At 48.7% G+C, this 12,563-nt stretch overlaps 1 pseudogene; it reads left to right on the top strand.

The window, feature by feature from the left end:
• The window catches only part of LOC135568038 (structural maintenance of chromosomes protein 2-like), a 52,165-nt pseudogene that overhangs the window by 35,373 nt on the left and 4,229 nt on the right, over positions 1-12,563 (top strand).

The raw sequence follows: 12,563 nt of genomic DNA, 5'->3' as shown, positions 1-12,563 counted from the left end.
ACACATACAGAGACACACAGACACACAGAGACACACACACACAGAGACACACACACACACACAGACACTGACACACACACACACACACACACAGACTGAGACACACACAGACACAGAGACACACAGACACACACACAGAGACACACACACACACACAGACACAGACTGACACACACACACACACACAGAGACACACACAGACACACACAGAGACACACACATACAGAGACACACAGACACACACAGAGACACACACACACACAGAGACACACAGACACACACACACACACTGAGACACTGACACAAAACACAGACACACACACACAGAGACACTGACACACACACACACACACACACAGACAGACACACACAGACACAGACACAGACACACACACAGACACTGACACACAGAGACACACACACACACAGACACTGACACACAGAGACACAACACACACACACACACACACACACACAGACACACACACACACACACACACAGACACTGACACAAAACAAACACAGACACTGACACACACACACACACACAGAGACACACACACAGACACAGACTGACACACAGACACAAAGAGACACACAGACACACACACAGACACTGAGACACTGACACAAAACACAGACACACACACACACAGAGACACACAGACTGACACACACACACACACAGACTGACACACACACACAGACTGAGACACACACAGACACAGAGACACACAGACACACAGACACACTGACACAAAACACAGACACACACACAAAACACACACACAGAGACACTGACACACACACACACACACACACAGACTGAGACACACAGAGACACAGAGACACACAGACACAGACAAACACACAGACACTGAGACACTGACACAAAACACACACACACTTTAATTCTGTGCCAAATGTCCAAAACCAAAGACACCAGCCGTAACCCGGGTTACATTACACCAGCCGTAACCCGGGTTACATTACCCCAGCCGTAACCCGGGTTACATTACCCCAGCCGTAACATTATTCAAGACCCTCCACAGTGTACAAACAAGGTTGCACTTTTGACATGAAGTGTGTGTGTGTGTGTTTCTGATGTGTGTGTGTGTGTGTGTAGGAGGTTGAGTCCCTGGTCCTAGAGTTGGAGGAGTTGAAGAGGGAGCAGACTGGCTATGAACAACAGATCCTGGCAGTAGACGAAGCCATGAAGACCATCCAGGAACAGATCGACAACATGTCCACCACCGTGGCAGAGAACAAGGTTTACATCCTGGTCCAGTACTGTCAAATGTCCTCCACCTCATCAGTTAGCCCTGTCCGAGTGTCCACCTCATCAGTTAGCCCTGTCCGAGTGTCCACCTCATCAGTTAGCCCGGTCCGAGTGTCCACCTCATCAGTTAGCCCTGTCCAAGTGTCCACCTCATCAGTTAGCCCTGTCCCACCTCATCAGTTAGTCCACCTCATCAGTTAGCCCTGTCCGAGTGTCCACCTCATCAGTTAGCCCTGTCCGAGTGTCCCCTCATCAGTTAGCCCTGTCCGAGTGTCCACCTCATCAGTTAGCCCTGTCCACCTCATCAGTTAGCCCGGCCCGGGTGTCCACCTCATCAGTTAGCCCTGTCCGAGTGTCCACCTCACCTCATCAGTTAGCCCGGTCCGAGTGTCCACCTCACCTCATCAGTTAGCCCCGAGTGTCCCTCACCTCATCAGAGTGTCCACCTCATCAGTTAGCCCTGTCCGAGTGTCCACCTCATCAGTTAGCCCTGTCCACCTCATCAGTTAGCCCTGTCCGAGTGTCCACCTCATCAGTTAGCCCGGTCCGAGTGTCCAACTCATCAGTTAGCCCGGTCCGAGTGTCCACCTCATCAGTTAGCCCGGCCCCGAGTGTCCACCTCATCAGTTAGCCCGGCCCCGAGTGTCCACCTCATCAGTTAGCCCGGCCCCGAGTGTCCACCTCATCAGTTAGCCCGGCCCCGAGTGTCCACCTCATCAGTTAGCCCGGCCCCGAGTGTCCACCTCATCAGTTAGCCCGGCCCGAGTGTCCACCTCATCAGTTAGCCCGGCCCCGGTGTCCACCTCATCAGTTAGCCCTGTGTCATCAGTTAGCCCTGTCCGAGTGTCCACCTCATCAGTTAGCCCTGCGTCATCAGTTAGCCCGGCCCGAGTGTCTGGATTGGTGACATGAACTAGCTATATTTGTTTATATACTTTATCACTGACAACACTCTCCTTCCTCAACCTCTCTCCCCCCCTCTCCTCTCTCTCTCCAGGAGTCTGTGCGTAAGGCCCAGGAGGAGTTGACTAGACAGAAAGAGGTGATCGTAGCCCAGGACAAAGAGATCAAGGTATGATCACTACATTATTGTCAGTAGTACTGGTGTTGTTATTACCATGCTGCTCCTCCTCATCATCGTCATGTTGTTGTGGAAACCATCTCGGACACGCAGAACTAAAATCCTTCATATAAGCATCAGATGCTGGATGATGTTCTGCTGGAGATGTAGGTGAAAAGATACTAAGGAGATTAGTAAAGTCCCCCACCACCCCCACCCCACAATGGATCAGTCCACTGAGACTGATGGACTGTGCCATCCCCCACGGCCTCCACAATGGACCACTCCACCAATCAGACAGGTGTCTGAGACTGATGGACAATCCCCACGGACAATGGACCAGCCAATCAGACAGGTGTCTGAGACTGATGGACTGTGCCATCCCCCACGGCCTCCACAATGGATCATTCCACCCAGACAGGAACCAATCAGACAGGTGTCTTGTGCACCATTAAAATATTCTAATTGACTAAATGGGATCAGCCCTAGCTGTCACTCAGCTAAGAAAGCCTAATATTGCGCGAGACATTTTTTTAATTTTTTTTTTTTTTTTTTTACAAGCATTTAAATGCTGAAAAGTGAGCGCAGATGTGCAAGAGAATATGGTTATAGGGCTCGTTCAGCGTGCAAATCGGACTCGTCTGCCTGATGTTGTTGGGCCTGTAAATGACTTGTAAGATCACTGACTGTCGGCTCAGTAACCTGCTTAGTTCCACACTGAAGGAGGAGACTCCTCGTCACAAAATATTTTATTTGACCTTTATTTAACTAGGCAAGTCAGTTAAGAACAAATTCTTATTTACAATGACGGTCTAGGAACAGTGGGTTAACTGGTCTAGGAACAGTGGGTTAACTGGTCTAGGAACAGTGGGTTAACTGGTCTAGGAACAGTGGGTTACTGGTCTAGGAACAGTGGGTTACTGGTCTAGGAACAGTGGGTTACTGGTCTAGGAACAGTGGGTTACTGGTCTAGGAACAGTGGGTTACTGGTCTAGGAACAGTGGGGTTAACTGGTCTAGGAACAGTGGGTTAACTGGTCTAGGAACAGTGGGGTTAACTGGTCTAGGAACAGTGGGTTAACTGGTCTAGGAACAGTGGGTTAACTGGTCTAGGAACAGTGGGTTAACTGGTCTAGGAACAGTGGGTTAACTGGTCTAGGAACAGCGGGTTAACTGCCTGTTCAGAGGCAGAACGACTGATTTGTACCTTGTCAGCTCGGGGGTTTGAACTTGCAACCTTCCGGTCACTAGTCCAACGCTCTAACCACTAGGCTACCCTGCCGCCCCAAAAGAGGGGAAAGTCAATTGAGCAACAAACAAAAAGTTTGTGAAACGGCGATTCGTAACGTTTTCAATCGATTTGTCTGACCGATGTGTGCTACATATAGATAGTTTTTTTGGGGTTCCCTGTGGACAGATGCCCTCATACTGAATCGCGTGATTCGCGTATCAGTGAGTATCTACAACCCAATTAAAGAGGATCCTACATCCGAAAATGAACATGTCGTGAGATTTTACCCAGACCTCAAGTGGTCTCCTGATATGGTTTAAACATTGTTATGGACTTGAAGTGTGATTTTTTTTTTTTTTTGAGAATAAAAACCTGAGAAAATTGGGGGAGGAATAAAATTGAGAAAATAGAGGCTCCTAGAGACGCTACAATATCAGTTGTTACGTGCATCTGTCCATGAGAGATTATTATAACCTCTGATCTAGGATCAGATCACTTTGTAAAAAATGTCTCAGTTCTACCCAACTCTTATGAGCGTGTGTGTGTGTTCCAGGGTAAAAGTACAGAAGCCAACCATATGAGAGAGAGAACCAATGAGTCTCAGTTGAAGATTAAAGAGTTGGAACACAACATCAGCAAACACCGTAAAGACAGTCAGGATGCTGCTGCTAAGGTACAGTTACTGATCAAACACCGTAAAGACAGTCAGGATGCTGCTGCTAAGGTACAGTTACTGATCAAACACCGTAAAGACAGTCAGGATGCTGCTGCTAAGGTACAGTTACTGATCAAACACCGTAAAGACAGTCAGGATGCTGCTGCTAAGGTACAGTTACTGATCAAACACCGTAAAGACAGTCAGGATGCTGCTGCTAAGGTACAGTTACTGATCAAACACCGTAAAGACAGTCAGGATGCTGCTGCTAAGGTACAGTTACTGATCAAACACCGTAAAGACAGTCAGGATGCTGCTGCTAAGGTACAGTTACTGATCAAACACCGTAAAGACAGTCAGGATGCTGCTGCTAAGGTACAGTTACTGATCAAACACCGTAAAGACAGTCAGGATGCTGCTGCTAAGGTACAGTTACTGATCAACAACAACAAACACCGTAAAGACAGTCAGGATGCTGCTGCTAAGGTACAGTTACTGATCAAACACCGTAAAGACAGTCAGTTACTGATCAACAACAAACACTGTAAAGACAGTCAGGATGCTGCTGCTAAGGTACAGTTACTGATCAAACACCGTAAAGACAGTCAGTTACTGATCAACAACAAACACAGTAAAGACAGTCAGTTACTGATCAAACACCGTAAAGACAGTCAGTTACTGATCAACAACAAACACTGTAAAGACAGTCAGTTACTGATCAACATCAACAAACACCGTAAAGACAGTCAGTTACTGATCAAACACCGTAAAGACAGTCAGTTACTGATCAACAACATCAAACACCGTAAAGACAGTCAGTTACTGATCAACAACAACAAACACCGTAAAGACAGTCAGTTACTGATCAACATCAACAAACACCGTAAAGACAGTCAGTTACTGATCAACATCAACAAACACAGTAAAGACAGTCAGTTACTGATCAACATCAACAAACACAGTAAAGACAGTCAGTTACTGATCAACATCAACAAACACCGTAAAGACAGTCAGTTACTGATCAACAACAACAAACACAGTAAAGACAGTCAGTTACTGATCAACAACAACAAACACCGTAAAGACAGTCAGTTACTGATCAACAACAACAAACACCGTAAAGACAGTCAGTTACTGATCAAACATCAACAAAAGACAGTCAGTTAAAGACAGTCAGTTACTGATCAACATCAACAAACACAGTAAAGACAGTCAGTTACTGATCAACATCAACAAACACAGTAAAGACAGTCAGTTACTGATCAACATCAACAAACACAGTAAAGACAGTCAGTTACTGATCAACAACAACAAACACAGTAAAGACAGTCAGTTACCGATCAACAACAACAAACACAGTAAAGACAGTCAGTTACTGATCAAACACCGTAAAGACAGTCAGTTACTGATCAACAAACACCGTAAAGACAGTCAGTTACTGATCAACAAACACCGTAAAGACAGTCAGTTACTGATCAACAACAAACACCGTAAAGACAGTCAGTTACTGATCAACAACAACAAACACTGTAAAGACAGTCAGTTACTGATCAACAACAAACACTGTAAAGACAGTCAGTTACTGATCAACATCAACAAACGCAGTCAGTTACTGATCAACAACAACAAACACAGTAAAGACAGTCAGTTACTGATCAACAACAACAAACACAGTAAAGACACTCAGTTACTGATCAAACACCGTAAAGACAGTCAGTTACTGATCAACAAACACCGTAAAGACAGTCAGTTACTGATCAACATCAACAAACACTGTAAAGACAGTCAGTTACTGATCAACATCAACAAACACTGTAAAAACAGTCAGTTACTGATCAACAACAACAAACACCGTAAAGACAGTCAGTTACTGATCAACAAACACTGTAAAGACAGTCAGTTACTGATCAACAACAACAGACACTGTAAAGACAGTCAGTTACTGATCAACAACAACAAACACTGTAAAGACAGTCAGTTACTGATCAACAACAAACACCGTAAAGACAGTCAGTTACTGATCAACAACAAACACAGTAAAGACAGTCAGTTACTGATCAAACACCGTAAAGACAGTCAGTTACTGATCAACAACAACAAACACAGTAAAGACAGTCAGTTACTGATCAAACACCGTAAAGACAGTCAGTTACTGATCAACATCAACAAACACTGTAAAGACAGTCAGTTACTGATCAACATCAACAAACACTGTAAAGACAGTCAGTTACTGATCAACTCTGCTTTCTAATCTCCATTTGATCTGTCGTCTCTCCTCATGTCTTTGTTGTTCATATTCTGTTTCCAGATCGATCTGTTTGTCTCTTCAGAAGAGAGAGATCACTAAATCACAGCACTAGATGTTCCTTCTGTTAGGAACGTGAGAGTCGTGTTCCGCTAGCCAGACTAACGTCTCTTTTCTCTCCACCCCTCCCCTCTCATATCCGCTCTCTCTATCCACCTCTCTCCCTGTCCTCTATCCATCCCTCTCTCTATCCATCTCTCTCCCACCTGTCCTCTATCCATCCATCCCTCTCTCTATCCACCTCTCTCCCATGTCCTCTATCCATCTCTCTCTCCATCCCTCTCTCTCCCTGTCCTCTATCCATCCCTCTCTCTATCCATCTCTCTCCCTGTCCTCTATCCATCTCTCTCTCCATCCCTCTCTCCCTGTCCTCTATCCATCTCTCTCCCATCTCCTCTCTATCCATCTCTCTCCATCCCTCTCTCTCCCTGTCCTCTATCCATCCCTCTCTCTATCCATCTCTCTCCCTGTCCTCTATCCATCCATCCATCTCTCTCCCTGTCTCTATCCATCCTCTCTCTATCCATCTGTCCTCTATCCATCTCCTCTCTCCATCCATCTCTCTCCCTGTCCTCTATCCATCCCTCTCTCTATCCCTCTCTCTCCCTGTCCTCTATCCATCCCCCTCTCTCTATCCATCTCTCTCCCTGTCCTCTATCCATCCCTCTCTCTATCCCTCTCTCCCTGTCCTCTATCCATCCCTCTCTCATCCATCTCTCTCCCTGTCCATCTCTATCCATCCCTCTCTCTATCCATCCTCTCTCTATCCACCTCTCTCCTGTCCATCTCTCTCTCTATCCATCCTCTCCCTGTCCTCTATCCATCTCATCCCTCTCTCTCTATCCACCTCTCTCCCTGTCCTCTATCCATCCACCTCTCTCTATCCATCCCTCTCTCTCTATCCATCCCCTCTCTATCCACCTCTCTCCCTCCTCTATCCATCCTCTCTCTATCCACCTCTCTCCCTGTCCATCCCTCTCTCCCTGTCCTCTCCATCCATCCCTCTCTCCCTATCCATCCCTCTCTCTATCCATCCCTATCCACCTCTCTCCCTGTCCTCTATCCATCCCTCTCTCCAGGTGTCTCGTATGTTAGAGGAACACGAGTGGATCAGTCAGGAGAGAGGCCTGTTCGGCCAGCCCAACACGGGATACGACTTCAAGGTCAACAACCCTAAAGAGGCGGGCCAGAGGCTGAGGAAGCTGGAAGAGTCCAAGACACGACTGGAGAGATCTGTCAACAAGAGAGCCATGAACATGTTGAATCAGGCTGAGGAGAGGGTGAGTTTGGGGAGGTGTTTTACATGTTGAGTCAGGCTGGGGAGAGGGTGAGTTTGGGGAGGTGTTTTACATGTTGAGTCAGGGTGAGTTTGGGGAGGTGTTTTACATGTTGAGTCAGGCTGAGGAGAGGGTGAGTTTGGGGAGGTGTTTTACATGTTGAGTCAGGCTGAGGAGAGGGTGAGTTTGGGGAGGTGTTTTACATGTTGAGTCAGGCTGAGGAGAGGGTGAGTTTGGGGAGATGTTTTAGATGAGTCAGGCTGAGGAGAGGGTGAGTTTGGGGAGGTGTGTGTTTTATGTTGAGTCAGGCTGAGGAGAGGGTGAGTTTGGGGAGGTGTTTTACATGTTGAGTCAGGCTGAGGAGAGGGTGAGTTTGGGGAGGTGTGTGTTACATGATGAGTCAGGCTGAGGAGAGGGTGAGTTTGGGGAGGTGTTTTACATGATGAGTCAGGCTGAGGAGAGGGTGAGTTTGGGGAGGTGTTTTACATGTTGAGTCAGGCTGAGGAGAGGGTGAGTTTGGGGAGATGTTTTACATGATGAGTCAGGCTGAGGAGAGGGTGAGTTTGGGGAGGTGTGTGTTTTACATGTTGAGTCAGGCTGAGGAGAGGGTGAGTTTGGGGAGGTGTTTTACATGTTGAGTCAGGCTGAGGAGAGGGTGAGTTTGGGGAGGTGTGTGTTACATGTTGAGTCAGGCTGAGGAGAGGGTGAGTTTGGGGAGGTGTGTTACATGTTGAGTCAGGCTGAGGAGAGGGTGAGTTTGGGGAGGTGTGTGTTTCCTTTGGACCTTGTACCAAATCTATTTGGATTCCTTCTTCCCCTCTTGGGCCCTTCTCGAGGTTCTGGCAGATGTCAATAGGTAATGGTAGCTTTGATATGATTGGAGGAGAGTTGAGAACGTGACCCGTGACCCTGTTTTTGCCCTAACTTCATTCAGTATAATGACCTGATGAAGAAGAAGAGGATCGTAGAGAATGACAAGTCTAAGATCCTCCAGACCATAGAGGAGCTGGACCAGAAGAAGAAGGAGGCCCTCAACATCGCCTGGCAGAAGGTCTGTCTGTGTCTGTCTGCCTGGCAGAAGGTGTGTCTGTCTGCCTGGCAGAAGGTGTGTCTGTCTGCCTGGCAGAAGGTGTGTCTGTCTGCCTGGCAGAAGGTGTGTCTGTCTGTCTGCCTGGCAGAAGGTGTGTCTGTCTGCCTGGCAGAAGGTTTGTCTGTCTGTCTGGCAGAAGGTTTGTCTGTCTGCCTGGCAGAAGGTTTGTCTGTCTGTCTGCCTGGCAGAAGGTGTATCTGCCTGGCAGAAGGTGTGTCTGTCTCTGTCTGCCTGGCAGAAGGTGTGTCTGTCTCTGTCTGCCTGGCAGAAGGTGTGTCTGTCTGCCTGGCAGAAGGTGTGTCTGTCTGCCTGGCAGAAGGTGTGTCTGTCTGCCTGGCAGAATGTGTGTCTGTCTGTCTGCCTGGCAGAAGGTGTGTCTGTCTGCCTGGCAGAAGGTTTGTCTGTCTGTCTGGCAGAAGGTTTGTCTGTCTGCCTGGCAGAAGGTTTGTCTGTCTGTCTGCCTGGCAGAAGGTGTGTCTGTCTCTGTCTGCCTGGCAGAAGGTGTGTCTGTCTCTGTCTGCCTGGCAGAAGGTGTGTCTGTCTGCCTGGCAGAAGGTTTGTCTGTCTCTGTCTGCCTGGCAGAAGGTGTCTCTGTCTGCCTGGCAGAAGGTGTGTGTGTCTGTCTGGCAGAAGGTGTGTGTGTCTGTCTGCCTGGCAGAAGGTGTGTGTGTCTGTCTGCCTGGCAGAAGGTGTGTGTGTCTGTCTGCCTGGCAGAAGGTGTGTGTGTCTGTCTGCCTAGCAGAAGGTGTGTGTGTCTGTCTGCCTGGCAGAAGGTGTGTCTGTCTGCCTGGCAGAAGGTGTGTCTGTCTCTGTCTGCCTGGCAGAAGGTGTGTCTGTCTGTCTGGCAGAAGGTGTGTCTGTCTGCCTGGCAGAAGGTGTGTCTGTCTGCCTGGCAGAAGGTGTGTCTGTCTCTGTCTGCCTGGCAGAAGGTGTGTCTGTCTGCCTGGCAGAAGGTGTGTCTGTCTCTGTCTGCCTGGCAGAAGGTGTGTCTGTCTCTGTCTGCCTGGCAGAAGGTGTGTCTGTCTCTGTGTCTGTCTGGCAGAAGGTGTGTCTGTCTGCCTGGCAGAAGGTGTGTCTGTCTCTGTCTGCCTGGCAGAAGGTGTGTCTGTCTCTGTCTGCCTGGCAGAAGGTGTGTCTGTCTGCCTGGCAGAAGGTGTGTCTGTCTGCCTGGCAGAAGGTTTGTCTGTCTGCCTGGCAGAAGGTTTGTCTGTCTGCCTGGCAGAAGGTTTGTCTGTCTGCCTGGCAGAAGGTTTGTCTGTCTGCCTGGCAGAAGGTTTGTCTGTCTGCCTGGCAGAAGGTGTCTCTGTCTGCCTGGCAGAAGGTGTGTCTGTCTGCCTGGCAGAAGGTGTGTCTGTCTGCCTGGCAGAAGGTGTGTCTGTCTCTGTCTGCCTGGCAGAAGGTGTGTCTGTCTCTGTCTGCCTGGCAGAAGGTGTGTCTGTCTGTCTGCCTGGCAGAAGGTGTGTGTGTCTGTCTGCCTAGCAGAAGGTGTGTGTGTCTGTCTGCCTGGCAGAAGGTGTCTGTCTCTGTCTGCCTGGCAGAAGGTGTGTCTGTCTGCCTGGCAGAAGGTGTGTCTGTCTGCCTGGCAGAAGGTGTGTCTGTCTGCCTGGCCAAAGGTTTGTCTGTCTGCCTGGCAGAAGGTTTGTCTGTCTCTGTCTGCCTGGCAGAAGGTTTGTCTGTCTCTGTCTGCCTGGCAGAAGGTTTGTCTGTCTCTGTCTGCCTGGCAGAAGGTTTGTCTGTCTGCCTGGCAGAAGGTGTGTCTGTCTGCCTGGCAGAAGGTTTGTCTGTCTGCCTGGCAGAAGGTTTGTCTGTCTCTGTCTGCCTGGCAGAAGGTTTGTCTGTCTGTCTGCCTGGCAGAAGGTGTGTCTGTCTGCCTGGCAGAAGGTGTGTCTGTCTGCCTGGCAGAAGGTTTGTCTGTCTGTCTGCCTGGCAGAAGGTTTGTCTGTCTCTGTCTGCCTGGCAGAAGGTGTGTGTGTCTGCCTGGCAGAAGGTGTGTGTGTCTGTCTGCCTGGCAGAAGGTGTGTGTGTCTGTCTGCCTGGCAGAAGGTGTGTGTGTCTGTCTGCCTGGCAGAAGGTGTGTGTGTCTGTCTGCCTGGCAGAAGGTGTCTGTCTCTGTCTGCCTGGCAGAAGGTGTGTCTGTCTGCCTGGCAGAAGGTGTGTCTGTCTGCCTGGCCAAAGGTTTGTCTGTCTGCCTGGCAGAAGGTTTGTCTGTCTGTCTGCTGTCTGCCTGGCAGAAGGTGTGTCTGTCTGTCTGCCTGGCAGAAGGTGTGTCTGTCTGCCTGGCAGAAGGTGTGTCTGTCTGCCTGGCAGAAGGTGTGTCTGTCTGCCTGGCAGAAGGTTTGTCTGTCTGCCTGGCAGAAGGTTTGTCTGTCTCTGTCTGCCTGGCAGAAGGTGTGTCTGTCTGCCTGGCAGAAGGTGTGTCTGTCTCTGTCTGCCTGGCAGAAGGTGGGTGTGTCTGTCTCTGTCTGCCTGGCAGAAGGTGGTTTCTGCCTGGCAGAAGGTGTGTCTGTCTGTCTGCCTGGCAGAAGGTGGGTTTGTCTGTCTCTGTCTGCCTGGCAGAAGGTATGTCTGTCTGTCTCTGTCTGCCTGGCAGAAGGTGTGTCTGTCTGGCAGAAGGTGTGTCTGTCTCTGTCTGCCTGGCAGAAGGTGTGTCTGTCTCTGTCTGCCTGGCAGAAGGTGTGTCTGTCTCTGTGTCTGTCTGGCAGAAGGTGTGTCTGTCTCTGTCTGTCTGGCAGAAGGTGTGTCTGTCTCTGTCTGCCTGGCAGAAGGTGTCTGTCTCTGTCTGCCTGCCTGCAGAAGGTGTGTCTGTCTCTGTCTGCCTGGCAGAAGGTGTGTCTGTCTCTGTCTGCCTGGCAGAAGGTGTGTCTGTCTCTGTGTCTGTCTGGCAGAAGGTGTGTCTGTCTCTGTCTGTCTGGCAGAAGGTGTGTCTGTCTCTGTGTCTGTCTGGCAGAAGGCGTGTCTCTGTCTGTCTGGCAGAAGGTGTGTCTGTCTCTGTGTCTGTCTGGCAGAAGGTTTGTGTGTCTCTCTGTGTGTTTGATAAATGTTATATGATACAGGACCATTTTGATGTGAAAACAAGTTGTGGTAAAACGACACGACTGTTAGTGACATCAGCAGACTGTGTTAGTGACCAGACTGTTAGTCCTCTGAGACAAAGACATTATTTCATCACCAGACTGTGTTCGTCCTCTGAGACAAAGACATTATTTCATCACCAGACTGTTTGATAAATGTTATATGAGACAAAGACATTATTTCATCACCAGACTGTTAGTCCTAAAACGACACATCACCAGACTGTTAGTGACAAAGACATTATTTCATCACCAGACTGTTAGTCCTCTGAGACAAAGACATTATTTCATCACCAGACTGTATTCGTCCTCTGAGACAAAGACATTATTTCATCACCAGACTGTTAGTCCTCTGAGACAAAGACATTATTTCATCACCAGACTGTTAGTCCTCTGAGACAAAGACATTATTTCATCACCAGACTGTTAGTCCTCTGAGACAAAGACATTATTTCATCACCAGACTGTGTTCGTCCTCTGAGACAAAGACATTATTTCATCACCAGACTGTTCGTCCTCTGAGACAAAGACATTATTTCATCACCAGACTGTGTTCATCCTCTGAGACAAAGACATTATTTCATCACCAGACTGTT

The sequence above is a fragment of the Oncorhynchus nerka genome, unplaced genomic scaffold (assembly GCF_034236695.1).
Source record: "Oncorhynchus nerka isolate Pitt River unplaced genomic scaffold, Oner_Uvic_2.0 unplaced_scaffold_1745, whole genome shotgun sequence".
Classification (NCBI taxonomy): domain Eukaryota; kingdom Metazoa; phylum Chordata; class Actinopteri; order Salmoniformes; family Salmonidae; genus Oncorhynchus; species Oncorhynchus nerka.
Note: the sequence above shows the minus strand (reverse complement) of the source record. Positions and strands in the feature narration are given on the sequence as shown.